Here is a 23439-nt window from a genome sequence, read left to right on the forward strand (position 1 = left end):
CCTAGGTCCCATCCAGACCCGAACCGTCTCTCTAACCATAGCCCTCAACATAACCCTAACCCTAGGTCCCATCCAGACCCGAACCGTCTCTCTAACAATAGCCCTCAACATAACCCTAACCCTAGGTCCCATCCAGACCCGAACCGTCTCTCTAACCCTAGCCCTCAACATAACCCTAACACTAGGTCCCATCCAGACCCGAACCGTCTCTCTAACCCTAGCCCTCAACATAACCCTAACCCTAGGACCCATCCAGACCCGAACCGTCTCTCAAACATTAGCCCTCAATATAACCCTAACCCTAGGTCCCATCCAGACCCGAACCGTCTCTCTAACCCTAGGCCTCAACATAACCCTAACCCTAGGTCCAATCCAGACCCGAACCGTCTCTCTAACCCTAGCCCTCAACATAACCCTAACCCTAGGTCTCATCCAGACCCGAACCGTCTCTCTAACCCTAGCCCTCAACATAACCCTAACCCTAGGTCCCATCCAGACCCGAACCGTCTCTCTAACCCTAGCCCTCAACATAACCCTAACCCTAGGTCCCATCCAGACCCGAACCGTCTCTCTAACCCTAGCCCTCAACATAACCCTAACCCTAGGTCCCATCCAGACCCGAACCGTCTCTCTAACCCTAGCCCTCAACATAACCCTAACCCTAGGTCCCATCCAGACCCGAACGGTCTCTCTAACCCTAGCCCTCAACATAACCCTAACCCTAGGTCCCATCCAGACCCGAACCGTCTCTCTAACCCTAGCCCTCAACATAACCCTAACCCTAGGTCCCATCCAGACCCGAACCGTCTCTCTAACCCTAGCCCTCAACATAACCCTAACCCTAGGTCCCATCCAGACCCGAACCGCCTCTCTACCCTAGCCCTCCACATAACCCAAACCCTAGGGCCCATCCGCAACGGAACGGTCTCTCTAACCCTAGCCCTCAACATAACCCTAACCCAAGGTCCCATCTAGACCCGAACCGTCTCTCTAACCCTAGCCCTCAACATAACCCTAACCCTAGGTCTCATCCAGACCCGAACCGTCTCTCTAACCCTAGCCCTCAACATAACCCTAACCCTAGGTCCCATCCAGACCCGAACCGTCTCTCTAACCCTAGCCCTCAACATAACCCTAACCCTAGGTCCCATCCAGACCCGAACGGTCTCTCTAACCCTAGCCCTCAACATAACCCTAACCCTAGGTCCCATCCAGACCCGAACCGTCTCTCTAACCCTAGCCCTCAACATAACCCTAACCCTAGGTCCCATCCAGACCCGAACCGTCTCTCTAACCCTAGCCCTCAACATAACCCTAACCCTAGGTCCCATCCAGACCCGAACCGCCTCTCTACCCTAGCCCTCCACATAACCCAAACCCTAGGGCCCATCCGCAACGGAACGGTCTCTCTAACCCTAGCCCTCAACATAACCCTAACCCAAGGTCCCATCTAGACCCGAACCGTCTCTCTAACCCTAGCCCTCAACATAACCCTAACCCTAGGTCTCATCCAGACCCGAACCGTCTCTCTAACCCTAGGCCTCAACATAACCCTAACCCTAGGTCCCATCCAGACCCGAACCGTCTCTCTAACCCTAGCCCTCAACATAACCCTAACCCTAGGTCTCATCCAGACCCGAACCGTCTCTCTAACCCTAGCCCTCAACATAACCCTAACCCTAGGTCCCATCCAGACCCGAACCGTCTCTCTAACCCTAGCCCTCAACATAACCCTAACCCTAGGTCCCATCCAGACCCGAACGGTCTCTCTAACCCTAGCCCTCAACATAACCCTAACCCTAGGTCCCATCCAGACCCGAACCGTCTCTCTAACCCTAGCCCTCAACATAACCCTAACCCTAGGTCCCATCCAGACCCGAACCGTCTCTCTAACCCTAGCCCTCAACATAACCCTAACCCTAGGTCCCATCCAGACCCGAACCGCCTCTCTACCCTAGCCCTCCACATAACCCAAACCCTAGGGCCCATCCGCAACGGAACGGTCTCTCTAACCCTAGCCCTCAACATAACCCTAACCCAAGGTCCCATCTAGACCCGAACCGTCTCTCTAACCCTAGCCCTCAACATAACCCTAACCCTAGGTCTCATCCAGACCCGAACCGTCTCTCTAACCCTAGGCCTCAACATAACCCTAACCCTAGGTCCCATCCAGACCCGAACCGTCTCTCTAACCCTAGCCCTCAACATAACCCTAACCCTAGGTCCCATCCAGAGCCGAACCGTCTCTCTAACCCTAGCCCTCAACATAACCCTAACCCTAGGTCCCATCCAGACGCGAACCGCCTCTCTAACCCTAGCCCTCCACATAACCCAAACCCTAGGGCCCATCCGCAACCAAACGGTCTCTCTAACCCTAGCCCTCAACATAACCCTAACCCTAGGTCCCATCCAGACCCGAACCGTCTCTCTAACCCTAGCCCTCAACATAACCCTAACCCTAGGTCCCATCCAGACCCAAACCGTCTCTCTAACCCTAGCCCTCAACATAGCCCTAACCCTAGGTCCCATCCAGACCCGAACCGTCTCTCCAACCCTAGCCCTCAACATAACGCTAAACCTAGGTCCCATCCACAACCGAACCGTCTCTCTAACCTTAGCCCTCAACATAACCCTAACCCTAGGTCCCATCCAGACCCGAACCGTCTGTCTAACCCTAGCCCTCAACATAACCCTAACCCTAGGTCCCATCCAGACCCGAACCGACTCTCGAACCCTAGCCCTCAACATAACCCTAACCCTAGGTCCCATCCAGACCCGAACCGTCTCTCTAACCCTAGCCCTCAACATAACCCTAAACCTAGGTCCCATCCGCAACCAAACCGTCTCTCTAACCCTAGCCCTCAACATAACCCTAACCCTAGGTCCCATCCAGACCCGAACCGTCTCTCTAAACCTAGCCCTCAACATAACCCTAACCCTAGGTCCCATCCAGACTCGAACCGTCTCTCTAACCCTAGCCCTCAACATAACCCTAACCCTAGGTCCCATCCAGACCCGAACCGTCTCTCTAACCCTAGCCCTCAACATAACCCTAACCCTAGGTCCCATCCAGACCCGAACCGTCTCTCTAACCCTAGCCCTCAACATAACCCTAACCCTAGGTCTCATCCAGACCCGAACCGTCTCTCTAACCCTAGCCCTCAACATAACCCTAACCCTAGGTCCCATCCAGACCCGAACCGTCTCTCTAACCCTAGCCCTCAACATAACCCTAACCCTAGGTCCCATCCAGACCCGAACGGTCTCTCTAACCCTAGCCCTCAACATAACCCTAACCCTAGGTCCCATCCAGACCCGAACCGTCTCTCTAACCCTAGCCCTCAACATAACCCTAACCCTAGGTCTCATCCAGACCCGAACCGTCTCTCTAACCCTAGCCCTCAACATAACCCTAACCCTAGGTCCCATCCAGACCCGAACCGTCTCTCTAACCCTAGCCCTCAACATAACCCTAACCCTAGGTCCCATCCAGACCCGAACGGTCTCTCTAACCCTAGCCCTCAACATAACCCTAACCCTAGGTCCCATCCAGACCCGAACCGTCTCTCTAACCCTAGCCCTCAACATAACCCTAACCCTAGGTCCCATCCAGACCCGAACCGTCTCTCTAACCCTAGCCCTCAACATAACCCTAACCCTAGGTCCCATCCAGACCCGAACCGCCTCTCTACCCTAGCCCTCCACATAACCCAAACCCTAGGGCCCATCCGCAACGGAACGGTCTCTCTAACCCTAGCCCTCAACATAACCCTAACCCAAGGTCCCATCTAGACCCGAACCGTCTCTCTAACCCTAGCCCTCAACATAACCCTAACCCTAGGTCTCATCCAGACCCGAACCGTCTCTCTAACCCTAGGCCTCAACATAACCCTAACCCTAGGTCCCATCCAGACCCGAACCGTCTCTCTAACCCTAGCCCTCAACATAACCCTAACCCTAGGTCCCATCCAGACCCGAACCGTCTCTCTAACCCTAGCCCTCAACATAACCCTAACCCTAGGTCCCATCCAGACGCGAACCGCCTCTCTAACCCTAGCCCTCCACATAACCCAAACCCTAGGGCCCATCCGCAACCAAACGGTCTCTCTAACCCTAGCCCTCAACATAACCCTAACCCTAGGTCCCATCCAGACCCGAACCGTCTCTCTAACCCTAGCCCTCAACATAACCCTAACCCTAGGTCCCATCCAGACCCAAACCGTCTCTCTAACCCTAGCCCTCAACATAGCCCTAACCCTAGGTCCCATCCAGACCCGAACCGTCTCTCCAACCCTAGCCCTCAACATAACGCTAAACCTAGGTCCCATCCACAACCGAACCGTCTCTCTAACCTTAGCCCTCAACATAACCCTAACCCTAGGTCCCATCCAGACCCGAACCGTCTGTCTAACCCTAGCCCTCAACATAACCCTAACCCTAGGTCCCATCCAGACCCGAACCGTCTCTCGAACCCTAGCCCTCAACATAACCCTAACCCTAGGTCCCATCCAGACCCGAACCGTCTCTCTAACCCTAGCCCTCAACATAACCCTAAACCTAGGTCCCATCCGCAACCAAACCGTCTCTCTAACCCTAGCCCTCAACATAACCCTAACCCTAGGTCCCATCCAGACCCGAACCGTCTCTCTAAACCTAGCCCTCAACATAACCCTAACCCTAGGTCCCATCCAGACTCGAACCGTCTCTCTAACCCTAGCCCTCAACATAACCCTAACCCTAGGTCCCATCCAGACCCGAACCGTCTCTCTAACCCTAGCCCTCAACATAACCCTAACCCTAGGTCCCATCCAGACCCGAACCGTCTCTCTAACCATAGCCCTCAACATAACCCTAAGCCTAGGTCCCATCCAGACCCGAACCGTCTCTCTAACCCTAGCCCTCAACATAACCCTAACCCTAGGTCCCATCCAGACCCGAACCGTCTCTCTAACCCTAGCCCTCAACATAACCCTAACCCTAGGACCCATCCAGACCCGAACCGTCTCTCAAACATTAGCCCTCAATATAACCCTAACCCTAGGTCCCATCCAGACCCGAACCGTCTCTCTAACCCTAGCCCTCAACATAACCCTAACCCTAGGTCCCATCCAGACCCGAACCGTCTCTCTAACCCTAGCCCTCAACATAACCCTAAGCCTAGGTCCCATCCAGACCCGAACCGTCTCTCTAACCCTAGCCCTCAACATAACCCTAACCCTAGGTCCCATCCAGACCCGAACCGTCTCTCTAACCCTAGCCCTCAACATAACCCTAACCCTAGGACCCATCCAGACCCGAACCGTCTCTCAAACATTAGCCCTCAATATAACCCTAACCCTAGGTCCCATCCAGACCCGAACCGTCTCTCTAACCCTAGCCCTCAACATAACTCTAACCCTAGGTCCCATCCAGACCCGAACCGTCTCTCTAACCCTAGCCCTCAACATAACCCTAACCCTAGGACCCATCCAGACCCGAACCGTCTCTCAAACATTAGCCCTCAATATAACCCTAACCCTAGGTCCCATCCAGACCCGAACCGTCTCTCTAACCCTAGCCCTCAACATAACCCTAACCCTAGGTCCCATCCAGACCCGAACCGTCTCTCTAACCCTAGCCCTCAACATAACCCTAACCCTAGGTCCCATCCAGACCCGAACCGTCTCTCTAACCCTAGCCCTCAACATAACCCTAACCCTAGGTCCCATCCAGACCCGAACGGTCTCTCTAACCCTAGCCCTCAACATAACCCTAACCCTAGGTCCCATCCAGACCCGAACCGTCTCTCTAACCCTAGCCCTCAACATAACCCTAACCCTAGGTCCCATCCAGACCCGAACCGTCTCTCTAACCCTAGCCCTCAACATAACCCTAACCCTAGGTCCCATCCAGACCCGAACCGCCTCTCTACCCTAGCCCTCCACATAACCCAAACCCTAGGGCCCATCCGCAACGGAACGGTCTCTCTAACCCTAGCCCTCAACATAACCCTAACCCAAGGTCCCATCTAGACCCGAACCGTCTCTCTAACCCTAGCCCTCAACATAACCCTAACCCTAGGTCTCATCCAGACCCGAACCGTCTCTCTAACCCTAAGCCTCAACATAACCCTAACCCTAGGTCCCATCCAGACCCGAACCGTCTCTCTAACCCTAGCCCTCAACATAACCCTAACCCTAGGTCCCATCCAGACCCGAACCGTCTCTCTAACCCTAGCCCTCAACATAACCCTAACCCTAGGTCCCATCCAGACCCGAACCGTCTCTCTAACCCTAGCCCTCAACATAACCCTAACCCTAGGTCCCATCCAGACCCGAACGGTCTCTCTAACCCTAGCCCTCAACATAACCCTAACCCTAGGTCCCATCCAGACCCGAACCGTCTCTCTAACCCTAGCCCTCAACATAACCCTAACCCTAGGTCCCATCCAGACCCGAACCGTCTCTCTAACCCTAGCCCTCAACATAACCCTAACCCTAGGTCCCATCCAGACCCGAACCGCCTCTCTACCCTAGCCCTCCACATAACCCAAACCCTAGGGCCCATCCGCAACGGAACGGTCTCTCTAACCCTAGCCCTCAACATAACCCTAACCCAAGGTCCCATCTAGACCCGAACCGTCTCTCTAACCCTAGCCCTCAACATAACCCTAACCCTAGGTCTCATCCAGACCCGAACCGTCTCTCTAACCCTAGGCCTCAACATAACCCTAACCCTAGGTCCCATCCAGACCCGAACCGTCTCTCTAACCCTAGCCCTCAACATAACCCTAACCCTAGGTCTCATCCAGACCCGAACCGTCTCTCTAACCCTAGCCCTCAACATAACCCTAACCCTAGGTCCCATCCAGACCCGAACCGTCTCTCTAACCCTAGCCCTCAACATAACCCTAACCCTAGGTGCCATCCAGACCCGAACCGTCTGTCTAACACTAGCCCTCAACATAACCCTAACCCTAGGTCCCATCCAGACCCGAAACGTCTCTCTAACCATAGCCCTCAACATAACCCTAACCCTAGGTCCCATCCAGACCCGAACCGTCTCTCTAACAATAGCCCTCAACATAACCCTAACCCTAGGTCCCATCCAGACCCGAACCGTCTCTCTAACCCTAGCCCTCAACATAACCCTAACCCTAGGTCCCATCCAGACCCGAACCGTCTCTCTAACCCTAGCCCTCAACATAACCCTAACCCTAGGACCCATCCAGACCCGAACCGTCTCTCAAACATTAGCCCTCAATATAACCCTAACCCTAGGTCCCATCCAGACCCGAACCGTCTCTCTAACCCTAGGCCTCAACATAACCCTAACCCTAGGTCCCATCCAGACCCGAACCGTCTCTCTAACCCTAGCCCTCAACATAACCCTAACCCTAGGTCTCATCCAGACCCGAACCGTCTCTCTAACCCTAGCCCTCAACATAACCCTAACCCTAGGTCCCATCCAGACCCGAACCGTCTCTCTAACCCTAGCCCTCAACATAACCCTAACCCTAGGTCCCATCCAGACCCGAACCGTCTCTCTAACCCTAGCCCTCAACATAACCCTAACCCTAGGTCCCATCCAGACCCGAACCGTCTCTCTAACCCTAGCCCTCAACATAACCCTAACCCTAGGTCCCATCCAGACCCGAACGGTCTCTCTAACCCTAGCCCTCAACATAACCCTAACCCTAGGTCCCATCCAGACCCGAACCGTCTCTCTAACCCTAGCCCTCAACATAACCCTAACCCTAGGTCCCATCCAGACCCGAACCGTCTCTCTAACCCTAGCCCTCAACATAACCCTAACCCTAGGTCCCATCCAGACCCGAACCGCCTCTCTACCCTAGCCCTCCACATAACCCAAACCCTAGGGCCCAACCGCAACGGAACGGTCTCTCTAACCCTAGCCCTCAACATAACCCTAACCCAAGGTCCCATCTAGACCCGAACCGTCTCTCTAACCCTAGCCCTCAACATAACCCTAACCCTAGGTCTCATCCAGACCCGAACCGTCTCTCTAACCCTAGGCCTCAACATAACCCTAACCCTAGGTCCCATCCAGACCCGAACCGTCTCTCTAACCCTAGCCCTCAACATAACCCTAACCCTAGGTCCCATCCAGACCCGAACCGTCTCTCTAACCCTAGCCCTCAACATAACCCTAACCCTAGGTCCCATCCAGACCCGAACCGTCTCTCTAACCCTAGCCCTCAACATAACCCTAACCCTAGGTCCCATCCAGACCCGAACGGTCTCTCTAACCCTAGCCCTCAACATAACCCTAACCCTAGGTCCCATCCAGACCCGAACCGTCTCTCTAACCCTAGCCCTCAACATAACCCTAACCCTAGGTCCCATCCAGACCCGAACCGTCTCTCTAACCCTAGCCCTCAACATAACCCTAACCCTAGGTCCCATCCAGACCCGAACCGCCTCTCTACCCTAGCCCTCCACATAACCCAAACCCTAGGGCCCATCCGCAACGGAACGGTCTCTCTAACCCTAGCCCTCAACATAACCCTAACCCAAGGTCCCATCTAGACCCGAACCGTCTCTCTAACCCTAGCCCTCAACATAACCCTAACCCTAGGTCTCATCCAGACCCGAACCGTCTCTCTAACCCTAGGCCTCAACATAACCCTAACCCTAGGTCCCATCCAGACCCGAACCGTCTCTCTAACCCTAGCCCTCAACATAACCCTAACCCTAGGTCTCATCCAGACCCGAACCGTCTCTCTAACCCTAGCCCTCAACATAACCCTAACCCTAGGTCCCATCCAGACCCGAACCGTCTCTCTAACCCTAGCCCTCAACATAACCCTAACCCTAGGTCCCATCCAGACCCGAACGGTCTCTCTAACCCTAGCCCTCAACATAACCCTAACCCTAGGTCCCATCCAGACCCGAACCGTCTCTCTAACCCTAGCCCTCAACATAACCCTAACCCTAGGTCCCATCCAGACCCGAACCGTCTCTCTAACCCTAGCCCTCAACATAACCCTAACCCTAGGTCCCATCCAGACCCGAACCGCCTCTCTACCCTAGCCCTCCACATAACCCAAACCCTAGGGCCCATCCGCAACGGAACGGTCTCTCTAACCCTAGCCCTCAACATAACCCTAACCCAAGGTCCCATCTAGACCCGAACCGTCTCTCTAACCCTAGCCCTCAACATAACCCTAACCCTAGGTCTCATCCAGACCCGAACCGTCTCTCTAACCCTAGGCCTCAACATAACCCTAACCCTAGGTCCCATCCAGACCCGAACCGTCTCTCTAACCCTAGCCCTCAACATAACCCTAACCCTAGGTCCCATCCAGAGCCGAACCGTCTCTCTAACCCTAGCCCTCAACATAACCCTAACCCTAGGTCCCATCCAGACGCGAACCGCCTCTCTAACCCTAGCCCTCCACATAACCCAAACCCTAGGGCCCATCCGCAACCAAACGGTCTCTCTAACCCTAGCCCTCAACATAACCCTAACCCTAGGTCCCATCCAGACCCGAACCGTCTCTCTAACCCTAGCCCTCAACATAACCCTAACCCTAGGTCCCATCCAGACCCAAACCGTCTCTCTAACCCTAGCCCTCAACATAGCCCTAACCCTAGGTCCCATCCAGACCCGAACCGTCTCTCCAACCCTAGCCCTCAACATAACGCTAAACCTAGGTCCCATCCACAACCGAACCGTCTCTCTAACCTTAGCCCTCAACATAACCCTAACCCTAGGTCCCATCCAGACCCGAACCGTCTGTCTAACCCTAGCCCTCAACATAACCCTAACCCTAGGTCCCATCCAGACCCGAACCGTCTCTCGAACCCTAGCCCTCAACATAACCCTAACCCTAGGTCCCATCCAGACCCGAACCGTCTCTCTAACCCTAGCCCTCAACATAACCCTAAACCTAGGTCCCATCCGCAACCAAACCGTCTCTCTAACCCTAGCCCTCAACATAACCCTAACCCTAGGTCCCATCCAGACCCGAACCGTCTCTCTAAACCTAGCCCTCAACATAACCCTAACCCTAGGTCCCATCCAGACTCGAACCGTCTCTCTAACCCTAGCCCTCAACATAACCCTAACCCTAGGTCCCATCCAGACCCGAACCGTCTCTCTAACCCTAGCCCTCAACATAACCCTAACCCTAGGTCCCATCCAGACCCGAACCGTCTCTCTAACCCTAGCCCTCAACATAACCCTAAGCCTAGGTCCCATCCAGACCCGAACCGTCTCTCTAACCCTAGCCCTCAACATAACCCTAACCCTAGGTCCCATCCAGACCCGAACCGTCTCTCTAACCCTAGCCCTCAACATAACCCTAACCCTAGGTCCCATCCAGATCCGAACCGTCTCCCTAACCCCAGCCCTCAACATAACCCTAACCCTAGGTCCCATCCGCAACCGAACCGTCTCTCTAACCCTAGCCCTCAACATAACCCTAACCCTAGGTCCCATCCAGACCCGAACCGTCTCTCTAACCCTAGCCCTCAACATAACCCTAACCCTTGGTCCCATCCAGACCCGAACCGTCTCTCTAACCCTAGCCCTCAACATAACCCTAACCCTAGGTCCCATCCAGACCCGAACGGTCTCTCTAACCCTAGCCCTCAACATACCCCTAACCCTAGGTCCCATCCAGACCCGAACCGTCTCTGTAACCCTAGGCCTCAACATAACCCTAACCCTAGGTCCCATCCAGACCCGAACCGTCTCTCTAAACCTAGCCCTCAACATAACCCTAACCCTAGGTCCCATCCAGAAGCGAACCGTCTCTCTAACCCTAGCCCTCAACATAACCCTAACCCTAGGTCCCATCCAGACCCGAACCGTTTCTCTAACCCTAGCCCTCAACATAACCCTAACCCTAGGTCCCATCCAGAGCCGAACCGTCTCTCTAACCCTAGCCCTCAACATAACCCTAACCCTAGGTCCCATCCAGAGCCGAACCGTCTCTCTAACCCTAGCCCTCAACATAACCCTAACCCTAGGTCCCATCCAGACCCGAACCGTCTCTCTAAACCTAGCCCTCAACATAACCCTAACCCTAGGTCCCATCCAGACCCGAACCGTCTCTCTAACCCTAGCCCTCAACATAACCCTAACCCTAGGTCCCATCCAGACCCGAACCGTCTCTCTAACCCTAGCCCTCAACATAACCCTAACCCTAGGTCCCATCCAGACCCGAACCGTCTCTCTAAACCTAGCCCTCAACATAACCCTAACCCTAGGTCCCATCCAGACCCGAACCGTCTCTCTAACCCTAGCCCTCAACATAACCCTAACCCTAGGTCCCATCCGCAACAAACCGTCTCTCTAACCCTAGCCCTCAACATAACCCTAACCCTAGGTCCCATCCAGACCCGAACCGTCTCTCTAACCCTAGCCCTCAACATAACCCTAACCCTAGGTCCCATCCAGACCCGAACCGTCTCTGTAACCCTAGCCCTCAACATAACCCTAACCCTAGGTCCCATCCAGACCCGAACCGTCTCTCTAACCCTAGCCCTCAACATAACCCTAACCCTAGGTCCCATCCAGACCCGAACCGTCTCTCTAACCCTAGCCCTCAACATAACCCTAACCCTAGGTCCCATCCAGACGCGAACCGTCTTTCTAACCCTAGCCCTCAACATAACCCTAAACCTAGGTCCCATCCAGACCCGAACCGTCTCTCTAACCCTAGCCCTCAACATAACCCTAACCCTAGGTGCCATCCAGACCCGAACCGTCTGTCTAACCCTAGCCCTCAACATAACCCTAACCCTAGGTCCCATCGAGACCCGAACCGTCTCTCTAACCCTAGCCCTCAACATAACCCTAACCCTAGGTCCCATCTAGACCCGAACCGTCTCTCTAACCCTAGCCCTCAACATAACCCTAACCCTAGGTCTCATCCAGACCCGAACCGTCTCTCTAACCCTAGGCCTCAACATAACCCTAACCCTAGGTCCCATCCAGACCCGAACCGTCTCTCTAACCCTAGCCCTCAACATAACCCTAACCCTAGGTCCCATCCAGAGCCGAACCGTCTCTCTAACCCTAGCCCTCAACATAACCCTAACCCTAGGTCCCATCCAGACGCGAACCGCCTCTCTAACCCTAGCCCTCCACATAACCCTAACCCTAGGGCCCATCCGCAACCAAACGGTCTCTCTAACCCTAGCCCTCAACATAACCCTAACCCTAGGTCCCATCCAGACCCGAACCGTCTCTCTAACCCTAGCCCTCAACATAACCCTAACCCTAGGTCCCATCCAGACCCAAACCGTCTCTCTAACCCTAGCCCTCAACATAGCCCTAACCCTAGGTCCCATCCAGACCCGAACCGTCTCTCCAACCCTAGCCCTCAACATAACGCTAAACCTAGGTCCCATCCACAACCGAACCGTCTCTCTAACCTTAGCCCTCAACATAACCCTAACCCTAGGTCCCATCCAGACCCGAACCGTCTGTCTAACCCTAGCCCTCAACATAACCCTAACCCTAGGTCCCATCCAGACCCGAACCGTCTCTCGAACCCTAGCCCTCAACATAACCCTAACCCTAGGTCCCATCCAGACCCGAACCGTCTCTCTAACCCTAGCCCTCAACATAACCCTAAACCTAGGTCCCATCCGCAACGAAACCGTCTCTCTAACCCTAGCCCTCAACATAACCCTAACCCTAGGTCCCATCCAGACCCGAACCGTCTCTCTAACCCTAGCCCTCAACATAACCCTAACCCTAGGTCCCATCCAGACTCGAACCGTCTCTCTAACCCTAGCCCTCAACATAACCCTAACCCTAGGTCCCATCCAGACCCGAACCGTCTCTCTAACCCTAGCCCTCAACATAACCCTAACCCTAGGTCCCATCCAGACCCGAACCGTCTCTCTAACCCTAGCCCTCAACATAACCCTAACCCTAGGTCCCATCCAGACCCGAACCGTCTCTCTAACCCTAGCCCTCAACATAACCCTAACCCTAGGTCCCATCCAGACCCGAACCGTCTCTCTAACCCTAGCCCTCAACATAACCCTAACCCTAGGTCCCATCCAGACCCGAACCGTCTCCCTAACCCCAGCCCTCAACATAACCCTAACCCTAGGTCCCATCCGCAACCGAACCGTCTCTCTAACCCTAGCCCTCAACATAACCCTAACCCTAGGTCCCATCCAGACCCGAACCGTCTCTCTAACCCTAGCCCTCAACATAACCCTAACCCTTGGTCCCATGCAGACCCGAACCGTCTCTCTAACCCTAGCCCTCAACATAACCCTAACCCTAGGTCCCACCCAGACCCGAACGGTCTCTCTAACCCTAGCCCTCAACATACCCCTAACCCTAGGTCCCATCGAGACCCGAACCGTCTCTGTAACCCTAGGCCTCAACATAACCCTAACCCTAGGTCCCATCCAGACCCGAACCGTCTCTCTAAACCTAGCCCTCAACATAACCCTAACCCTAGGTCCCATCCAGAAGCGAACCGTCTCTCTAACCCTAGCCCTCAACATAACCCTAACCCTAGGTCCCATCCAGACCCGAACCGTTTCTCTAACCCTAGCCCTCAACATAACCCTAACCCTAGGTCCCATCCAGACCCGAACCGTCTCTCTAACCCTAGCCCTCAACATAACCCTAACCCTAGGTCCCATCCAGACCCGAACCGTCTCTCTAAGCCTAGCCCTCAACATAACCCTAACCCTAGGTCCCATCCAGACCCGAACCGTCTCTCTAAACCTAGCCCTCAACATAACCCTAACCCTAGGTCCCATCCAGACCCGAACCGTCTCTCTAACCCTAGCCCTCAACATAACCCTAACCCTAGGTCCCATCCAGACCCGAACCGTCTCTCTAACCCTAGCCCTCAACATAACCCTAACCCTAGGTCCCATCCAGACCCGAACCGTCTCTCTAAACCTAGCCCTCAACATAACCCTAACCCTAGGTCCCATCCAGACCCGAACCGTCTCTCTAACCCTAGCCCTCAACATAACCCTAACCCTAGTTCCCATCCGCAACAAACCGTCTCTCTAACCCTAGCCCTCAACATAACCCTAACCCTAGGTCCCATCCAGACCCGAACCGTCTCTCTAACCCTAGCCCTCAACATAACCCTAACCCTAGGTCCCATCCAGACCCGAACCGTCTCTCTAACCCTAACCCTCAACATAACCCTAACCCTAGGTCCCATCCAGACCCGAACCGTCTCTCTAACCCTAGCCCTCAACATAACCCTAACCCTAGGTCCCATCCAGACCCGAACCGTCTCTCTAACCCTAGCCCTCAACATAACCCTAACCCTAGGTCCCATCCAGACCCGAACCGTCTTTCTAACCCTAGCCCTCAACATAACCCTAACCCTAGGTCCCATCCAGACCCGAACCGTCTCTCTAACCCTAGCCCTCAACATAACCCTAACCCTAGGTGCCATCCAGACCCGAACCGTCTGTCTAACCCTAGCCCTCAACATAACCCTAACCCTAGGTCCCATCGAGACCCGAACCGTCTCTCTAACCCTAGCCCTCAACATAACCCTAACCCTAGGTCCCATCCAGACCCGAACCGTCTCTCTAACCCTAGCTCTCAACATAAACCTAACCCTAGGTCCCATCCAGACCCGAACCGTCTCTCTAACCCTAGCCCTCAACATAACCCTAACCCTAGGTCCCATGCAGACCCGAACCGTCTCTCTAACCCTAGCCCTCAACATAACCCTAACCCTAGGTCCCATCCAGACCCGAACCGTCTCTCTAACCCTAGCCCTCAACATAACCCTAACCCTAGGTGCCATCCAGACCCGAACCGTCTGTCTAACACTAGCCCTCAACATAACCCTAACCCTAGGTCCCATCCAGACCCGAACCGTCTCTCTAACCATAGCCCTCAACATAACCCTAACCCTAGGTCCCATCCAGACCCGAACCATCTCTCTAACAATAGCCCTCAACATAACCCTAACCCTAGGTCCCATCCAGACCCGAACCGTCTCTCTAACCCTAGCCCTCAACATAACCCTAACCCTAGGTCCCATCCAGACCCGAACCGTCTCTCTAACCCTAGCCCTCAACATAACCCTAACCCTAGGACCCATCCAGACCCGAACCGTCTCTCAAACATTAGCCCTCAACATAACCCTAACCCTAGGTCCCATCCAGACCCGAACCGTCTCTCTAACCCTAGCCCTCAACATAACCCTAACCCTAGGTCCCATCCAGACCCGAACCGTCTCTCTAACCCTAGCCCTCAACATAACCCTAACCCTAGGACCCATCCAGACCCGAACCGTCTCTCAAACATTAGCCCTCAATATAACCCTAACCCTAGGTCCCATCCAGACCCGAACCGTCTCTCTAACCCTAGCCCTCAACATAACCCTAACCCTAGGTCCCATCCAGACCCGAACCGTCTCTCTAACCCTAGCCCTCAACATAACCCTAACCCTAGGTCCCATCCAGACCCGAACCGTCTCTCTAACCCTAGCCCTCAACATAACCCTAACCCTAGGTCCCATCCAGACCCGAACCGTCTCTCTAACCCTAGCCCTCAACATAACCCTAACCCTAGGTCCCATCCAGACCCGAACCGTCTCTCTAACCCTAGCCCTCAACATAACCCTAACCCTAGGTCCCATCCAGACCCGAACCGTCTTTCTAACCCTAGCCCTCAACATAACCCTAACCCTAGGTCCCATCCAGACCCGAACCGTCTCTCTAACCCTAGCCCTCAACATAACCCTAACCCTAGGTGCCATCCAGACCCGAACCGTCTGTCTAACCCTAGCCCTCAACATAACCCTAACCCTAGGTCCCATCGAGACCCGAACCGTCTCTCTAACCCTAGCCCTCAACATAACCCTAACCCTAGGTCCCATCTAGACCCGAACCGTCTCTCTAACCCTAGCCCTCAACATAACCCTAACCCTAGGTCTCATCCAGACCCGAACCGTCTCTCTAACCCTAGGCCTCAACATAACCCTAACCCTAGGTCCCATCCAGACCCGAACCGTCTCTCTAACCCTAGCCCTCAACATAACCCTAACCCTAGGTCCCATCCAGAGCCGAACCGTCTCTCTAACCCTAGCCCTCAACATAACCCTAACCCTAGGTCCCATCCAGACGCGAACCGCCTCTCTAACCCTAGCCCTCCACATAACCCTAACCCTAGGGCCCATCCGCAACCAAACGGTCTCTCTAACTCTAGCCCTCAACATAACCCTAACCCTAGGTCCCATCCAGACCCGAACCGTCTCTCTAACCCTAGCCCTCAACATAACCCTAACCCTAGGTCCCATCCAGACCCAAACCGTCTCTCTAACCCTAGCCCTCAACATAGCCCTAACCCTAGGTCCCATCCAGACCCGTACCGTCTCTCCAACCCTAGCCCTCAACATAACGCTAAACCTAGGTCCCATCCACAACCGAACAGTCTCTCTAACCTTAGCCCTCAACATAACCCTAACCCTAGGTCCCATCCAGATACGAACCGTCTGTCTAACCCTAGCCCTCAACATAACCCTAACCCTAGGTCCCATCCAGACCCGAACCGTCTCTCGAACCCTAGCCCTCAACATAACCCTAACCCTAGGTCCCATCCAGACCCGAACCGTCTCTCTAACCCTAGCCCTCAACATAACCCTAAACCTAGGTCCCATCCGCAACGAAACCGTCTCTCTAACCCTAGCCCTCAACATAACCCTAACCCTAGGTCCCATCCAGACCCGAACCGTCTCTCTAACCCTAGCCCTCAACATAACCCTAACCCTAGGTCCCATCCAGACTCGAACCGTCTCTCTAACCCTAGCCCTCAACATAACCCTAACCCTAGGTCCCATCCAGACCCGAACCGTCTCTCTAACCCTAGCCCTCAACATAACCCTAACCCTAGGTCCCATCCAGACCCGAACCGTCTCTCTAACCCTAGCCCTCAACATAACCCTAACCCTAGGTCCCATCCAGACCCGAACCGTCTCTCTAACCCTAGCCCTCAACATAACCCTAACCCTAGGTCCCATCCAGACCCGAACCGTCTCTCTAACCCTAGCCCTCAACATAACCCTAACCCTAGTTCCCATCCAGATCCGAACCGTCTCCCTAACCCCAGCCCTCAACATAACCCTAACCCTAGGTCCCATCCGCAACCGAACCGTCTCTCTAACCCTAGCCCTCAACATAACCCTAACCCTAGGTCCCATCCAGACCCGAACCGTCTCTCTAACCCTAGCCCTCAACATAACCCTAACCCTTGGTCCCATCCAGACCCGAACCGTCTCTCTAACCCTAGCCCTCAACATAACCCTAACCCTAGGTCCCATCCAGACCCGAACGGTCTCTCTAACCCTAGCCCTCAACATACCCCTAACCCTAGGTCCCATCGAGACCCGAACCGTCTCTGTAACCCTAGGCCTCAACATAACCCTAACCCTAGGTCCCATCCAGACCCGAACCGTCTCTCTAAACCTAGCCCTCAACATAACCCTAACCCTAGGTCCCATCCAGAAGCGAACCGTCTCTCTAACCCTAGCCCTCAACATAACCCTAACCCTAGGTCCCATCCAGACCCGAACCGTTTCTCTAACCCTAGCCCTCAACATAACCCTAACCCTAGGTCCCATCCAGACCCGAACCGTCTCTCTAACCCTAGCCCTCAACATAACCCTAACCCTAGGTCCCATCCAGACCCGAACCGTCTCTCTAACCCTAGCCCTCAACATAACCCTAACCCTAGGTCCCATCCAGACCCGAACCGTCTCTCTAAACCTAGCCCTCAACATAACCCTAACCCTAGGTCCCATCCAGACCCGAACCGTCTCTCTAACCCTAGCCCTCAACATAACCCTAACCCTAGGTCCCATCCAGACCCGAACCGTCTCTCTAACCCTAGCCCTCAACATAACCCTAACCCTAGGTCCCATCCAGACCCGAACCGTCTCTCTAAACCTAGCCCTCAACATAACCCTAACCCTAGGTCCCATCCAGACCCGAACCGTCTCTCTAACCCTAGCCCTCAACATAACCCTAACCCTAGGTCCCATCCGCAACAAACCGTCTCTCTAACCCTAGCCCTCAACATAACCCTAACCCTAGGTCCCATCCAGACCCGAACCGTCTCTCTAACCCTAGCCCTCAACATAACCCTAACCCTAGGTCCCATCCAGACCCGAACCGTCTCTCTAACCCTAGCCCTCAACATAACCCTAACCCTAGGTCCCATCCAGACCCGAACCGTCTCTCTAACCCTAGCCCTCAACATAACCCTAACCCTAGGTCCCATCCAGACCCGAACCGTCTCTCTAACCCTAGCCCTCAACATAACCCTAACCCTAGGTCCCATCCAGACCCGAACCGTCTTTCTAACCCTAGTCCTCAACATAACCCTAACCCTAGGTCCCATCCAGACCCGAATCGTCTCTCTAACCCTAGCCCTCAACATAACCCTAACCCTAGGTGCCATCCAGACCCGAACCGTCTGTCTAACCCTAGCCCTCAACATAACCCTAACCCTAGGTCCCATCGAGACCCGAACCGTCTCTCTAACCCTAGCCCTCAACATAACCCTAACCCTAGGTCCCATCCAGACCCGAACCGTCTCTCTAACCCTAGCTCTCAACATAAACCTAACCCTAGGTCCCATCCAGACCCGAACCGTCTCTCTAACCCTAGCCCTCAACATAACCCTAACCCTAGGTCCCATGCAGACCCGAACCGTCTCTCTAACCCTAGCCCTCAACATAACCCTAACCCTAGGTCCCATCCAGACCCAAACCGTCTCTCTAACCCTAGCCCTCAACATAACCCTAACCCTAGGTGCCATCCAGACCCGAACCGTCTGTCTAACACTAGCCCTCAACATAACCCTAACCCTAGGTCCCATCCAGACCCGAACCGTCTCTCTAACCATAGCCCTCAACATAACCCTAACCCTAGGTCCCATCCAGACCCGAACCGTCTCTCTAACAATAGCCCTCAACATAACCCTAACCCTAGGTCCCATCCAGACCCGAACCGTCTCTCTAACCCTAGCCCTCAACATAACCCTAACCCTAGGTCCCATCCAGACCCGAACCGTCTCTCTAACCCTAGCCCTCAACATAACCCTAACCCTAGGACCCATCCAGACCCGAACCGTCTCTCAAACATTAGCCCTCAATATAACCCTAACCCTAGGTCCCATCCAGACCCGAACCGTCTCTCTAACCCTAGCCCTCAACATAACCCTAACCCTAGGTCCCATCCAGACCCGAACCGTCTCTCTAACCCTAGCCCTCAACATAACCCTAACCCTAGGACCCATCCAGACCCGAACCGTCTCTCAAACATTAGCCCTCAATATAACCCTAACCCTAGGTCCCATCCAGACCCGAACCGTCTCTCTAACCCTAGCCCTCAACATAACCCTAACCCTAGGTCCCATCCAGACCCGAACCGTCTCTCTAACCCTAGCCCTCAACATAACCCTAACCCTAGGTCCCATCCAGACCCGAACCGTCTCTCTAACCCTAGCCCTCAACATAACCCTAACCCTAGGTCCCATCCAGACCCGAACCGTCTCTCTAACCCTAGCCCTCAACATAACCCTAACCCTAGGTCCCATCCAGACCCGAACCGTCTCTCTAACCCTAGCCCTCAACATAACCCTAACCCTAGGTCCCATCCAGACCCGAACCGTCTCTCTAACCCTAGCCCTCAACATAACCCTAACCCTAGGTCCCATCCAGACCCGAACCGTCTCTCTAACCCTAGCCCTCAACATAACCCTAACCCTAGGTCCCATCCAGACCCGAACCGCCTCTCTACCCTAGCCCTCCACATAACCCAAACCCTAGGGCCCATCCGCAACGGAACGGTCTCTCTAACCCTAGCCCTCAACATAACCCTAACCCTAGGTCCCATCTAGACCCGAACCGTCTCTCTAACCCTAGCCCTCAACATAACCCTAACCCTAGGTCTCATCCAGACCCGAACCGTCTCTCTAACCCTAGGCCTCAACATAACCCTAACCCTAGGTCCCATCCAGACCCGAACCGTCTCTCTAACCCTAGCCCTCAACATAACCCTAACCCTAGGTCCCATCCAGAGCCGAACCGTCTCTCTAACCCTAGCCCTCAACATAACCCTAACCCTAGGTCCCATCCAGACGCGAACCGCCTCTCTAACCCTAGCCCTCCACATAACCCAAACCCTAGGGCCCATCCGCAACAAAACGGTCTCTCTAACCCTAGCCCTCAACATAACCCTAACCCTAGGTCCCATCCAGACCCGAACCGTCTCTCTAACCCTAGCCCTCAACATAACCCTAACCCTAGGTCCCATCCAGACCCAAACCGTCTCTCTAACCCTTGCCCTCAACATAGCCCTAACCCTAGGTCCCATCCAGACCCGAACCGTCTCTCCAACCCTAGCCCTCAACATAACGCTAAACCTAGGTCCCATCCACAACCGAACCGTCTCTCTAACCTTAGCCCTCAACATAACCCTAACCCTAGGTCCCATCCACACCCGAACCGTCTGTCTAACCCTATCCCTCAACATAACCCTAACCCTAGGTCCCATCCAGACCCGAACCGTCTCTCTAACCCTAGCCCTCAACATAACCCTAAACCTAGGTCCCATCCGCAACCAAACCGTGTCTCTAACCCTAGCCCTCAACATAACCCTAACCCTAGGTCCCATCCAGACCCGAACCGTCTCTCTAACCCTACCCCTCAACATAACCCTAACCCTAGGTCCCATCCAGACTCCAACCGTCTCTCTAACCCTAGCCCTCAACATAACCCTAACCCTAGGTCCCATCCAGACCCGAACCGTCTCTCTAACCCTAGCCCTCAACATAACCCTAACCCTAGGTCCCATCCAGACCCGAACCGTCTCTCTAACCCTAGCCCTCAACATAACCCTAACCCTAGGTCCCATCCAGACCCGAACCGTCTCTCTAACCCTAGCCCTCAACATAACCCTAACCCTAGGTCCCATCCAGACCCGAACCGTCTCTCTAACCCTAGCCCTCAACATAACCCTAACCCTAGGTCCCATCCAGACCCGAACCGTCTCTCTAACACTAGCCCTCAACATAACCCTAACCCTAGGTGCCATCCAGACCCGAACCGTCTCTCTAACCCTAGCCCTCAACATAACCCTAACCCTAGGTCCCATCCAGACCCGAACCGTCCCTCGAACCCTAGCCCTCAACATAACCCTAACCCTAGGTCCCATCCAGATCCGAACCGTCTCTCTAACCCTAGCCCTCAACATAACCCTAACCCTAGGTGCCATCCAGACCCGAACCGTTTCTCTAACCCTAGCCCTCAACATAACCCTAACCCTAGGTCCCATCCAGACCCGAACCGTCTCTCTAACCCTAGCCCTCAACATAACCCTAACCCTAGGTCCCATCCGCAACCAAACCGTCTCTCTAACCCTACCCCTCAACATAACCCTAACCCTAGGTCCCATCCAGACCCGAACCGTCTCTCTAAACCTAGCCCTCAACATAACCCTAACCCTAGGTCCCATCCAGACCCGAACCGTCTCTCTAAACCTAGCCCACAACATAACCCTAACCCTAGGTCCCATCCAGACCCGAACCGTCCCTCGAACCCTAGCCCTCAACATAACCCTAACCCTAGGTCCCATCCAGACCCGAACCGTCTCTCTAACCCTAGCCCTCAACATAACCCTAAACCTAGGTCCCATCCGCAACCAAACCGTGTCTCTAACCCTAGCCCTCAACATAACCCTAACCCTAGGTCCCATCCAGACCCGAACCGTCTCTCTAACCCTACCCCTCAACATAACCCTAACCCTAGGTCCCATCCAGACTCCAACCGTCTCTCTAACCCTAGCCCTCAACATAACCCTAACCCTAGGTCCCATCCAGACCCGAACCGTCTCTCTAACCCTAGCCCTCAACATAACCCTAACCCTAGGTCCCATCCAGACCCGAACCGTCTCTCTAACCCTAGCCCTCAACATAACCCTAACCCTAGGTCCCATCCAGACCCGAACCGTCCCTCGAACCCTAGCCCTCAACATAACCCTAACCCTAGGTCCCATCCAGATCCGAACCGTCTCTCTAACCCTAGCCCTCAACATAACCCTAACCCTAGGTGCCATCCAGACCCGAACCGTTTCTCTAACCCTAGCCCTCAACATAACCCTAACCCTAGGTCCCATCCAGACCCGAACCGTCTCTCTAACCCTAGCCCTCAACATAACCCTAACCCTAGGTCCCATCCGCAACCAAACCGTCTCTCTAACCCTACCCCTCAACATAACCCTAACCCTAGGTCCCATCCAGACCCGAACCGTCTCTCTAAACCTAGCCCTCAACATAACCCTAACCCTAGGTCCCATCCAGACCCGAACCGTCTCTCTAAACCTAGCCCACAACATAACCCTAACCCTAGGTCCCATCCAGACCCGAACCGTCTCTCTAACCCTAGCCCTCAACATAACCCTAACCCTAGGTCCCATCGAGACCCGAACCGTCTCTGTAACCCCAGCCCTCAACATAACCCTAACCATAGGTCCCATCGAGACCCGAACCGTCTCTCTAACCCTAGCCCTCAATATAACCCTAACCCTAGGTCCCATCCAGACCCGAACCGTCTCTCTAACCCTAGCCCTCAACATAACCCTAAACCTAGGTCCCATCCAGACCCGAACCGTCTCTCTAACCCTAGCCCTCAACATAACCCTAACCCTAGGTCCCATCCAGACCCGAACCGTCTCTCTAACCCTAGCCCTCAACATAACCCTAACCCTAGGTCCCATCCAGACCCGAACCGTCTCTCTAACCCTAGCCCTCAACATAACCCTAACCCTAGGTCCCATCCAGACCCGAACCGTCTCTCTAACCCTAGCCCTCAACATAACCCTAACCTTAGGTCCCATCCAGACCCGAACCGTCTCTCTAACCCTAGCCCTCAACATAACCCTAACCCTAGGTCCCATCCATACCCGAACCGTCTCTCTAACCCTAGCCCTCAACATAACCCTAACCCTAGGTGCCATCCAGACCCGAACCGTCTGTCTAACCCTAGTCCTCAACATAACCCTAACCCTAGGTCCCATCCAGACCCGAACCGTCTCTCTAACCCTAGCCCTCAACATAACCCTAACCCTAGGTCCCATCCAGACCCGAACCGTCTCTCTAACCCCAGCCCTCAACATAACCCTAACCCTAGGTCCCATCCAGACCCGAACCGTCTCTCTAACCCTAGCCCTCAACATAACCCTAACCCTAGGTCCCATCCAGACCCGAACCGTCTCTCTAACCCTAGCCCTCAACATAACCCTAACCCTAGGTCCCATCCAGACCCGAACCGTCTCTCTAACCCTAGCCCTCAACATAACCCTAACCCTAGGTGCCATCCAGACCGGAACCGTCTGTCTAAGCCTAGCCCTCAACATAACCCTAACCCTAGGTCCCATCCAGACCCGAACCGTCTCTCTAACCCTAGCCCTCAACATA

The 23439-nt window shown here is 54.6% G+C and overlaps 1 protein-coding gene across 3 annotated transcripts in view; it reads left to right on the plus strand.

Moving 5' to 3' along the window:
• The window catches only part of COLQ (collagen like tail subunit of asymmetric acetylcholinesterase), a 501022-nt gene that overhangs the window by 101446 nt on the left and 376137 nt on the right, over positions 1-23439 (plus strand). The window lies entirely within an intron of this gene.

This window comes from Miniopterus natalensis, chromosome 15 (genome assembly GCF_054644295.1).
Source record: "Miniopterus natalensis isolate mMinNat1 chromosome 15, mMinNat1.hap1, whole genome shotgun sequence".
Taxonomy (NCBI): Eukaryota; Metazoa; Chordata; class Mammalia; order Chiroptera; family Miniopteridae; genus Miniopterus; species Miniopterus natalensis.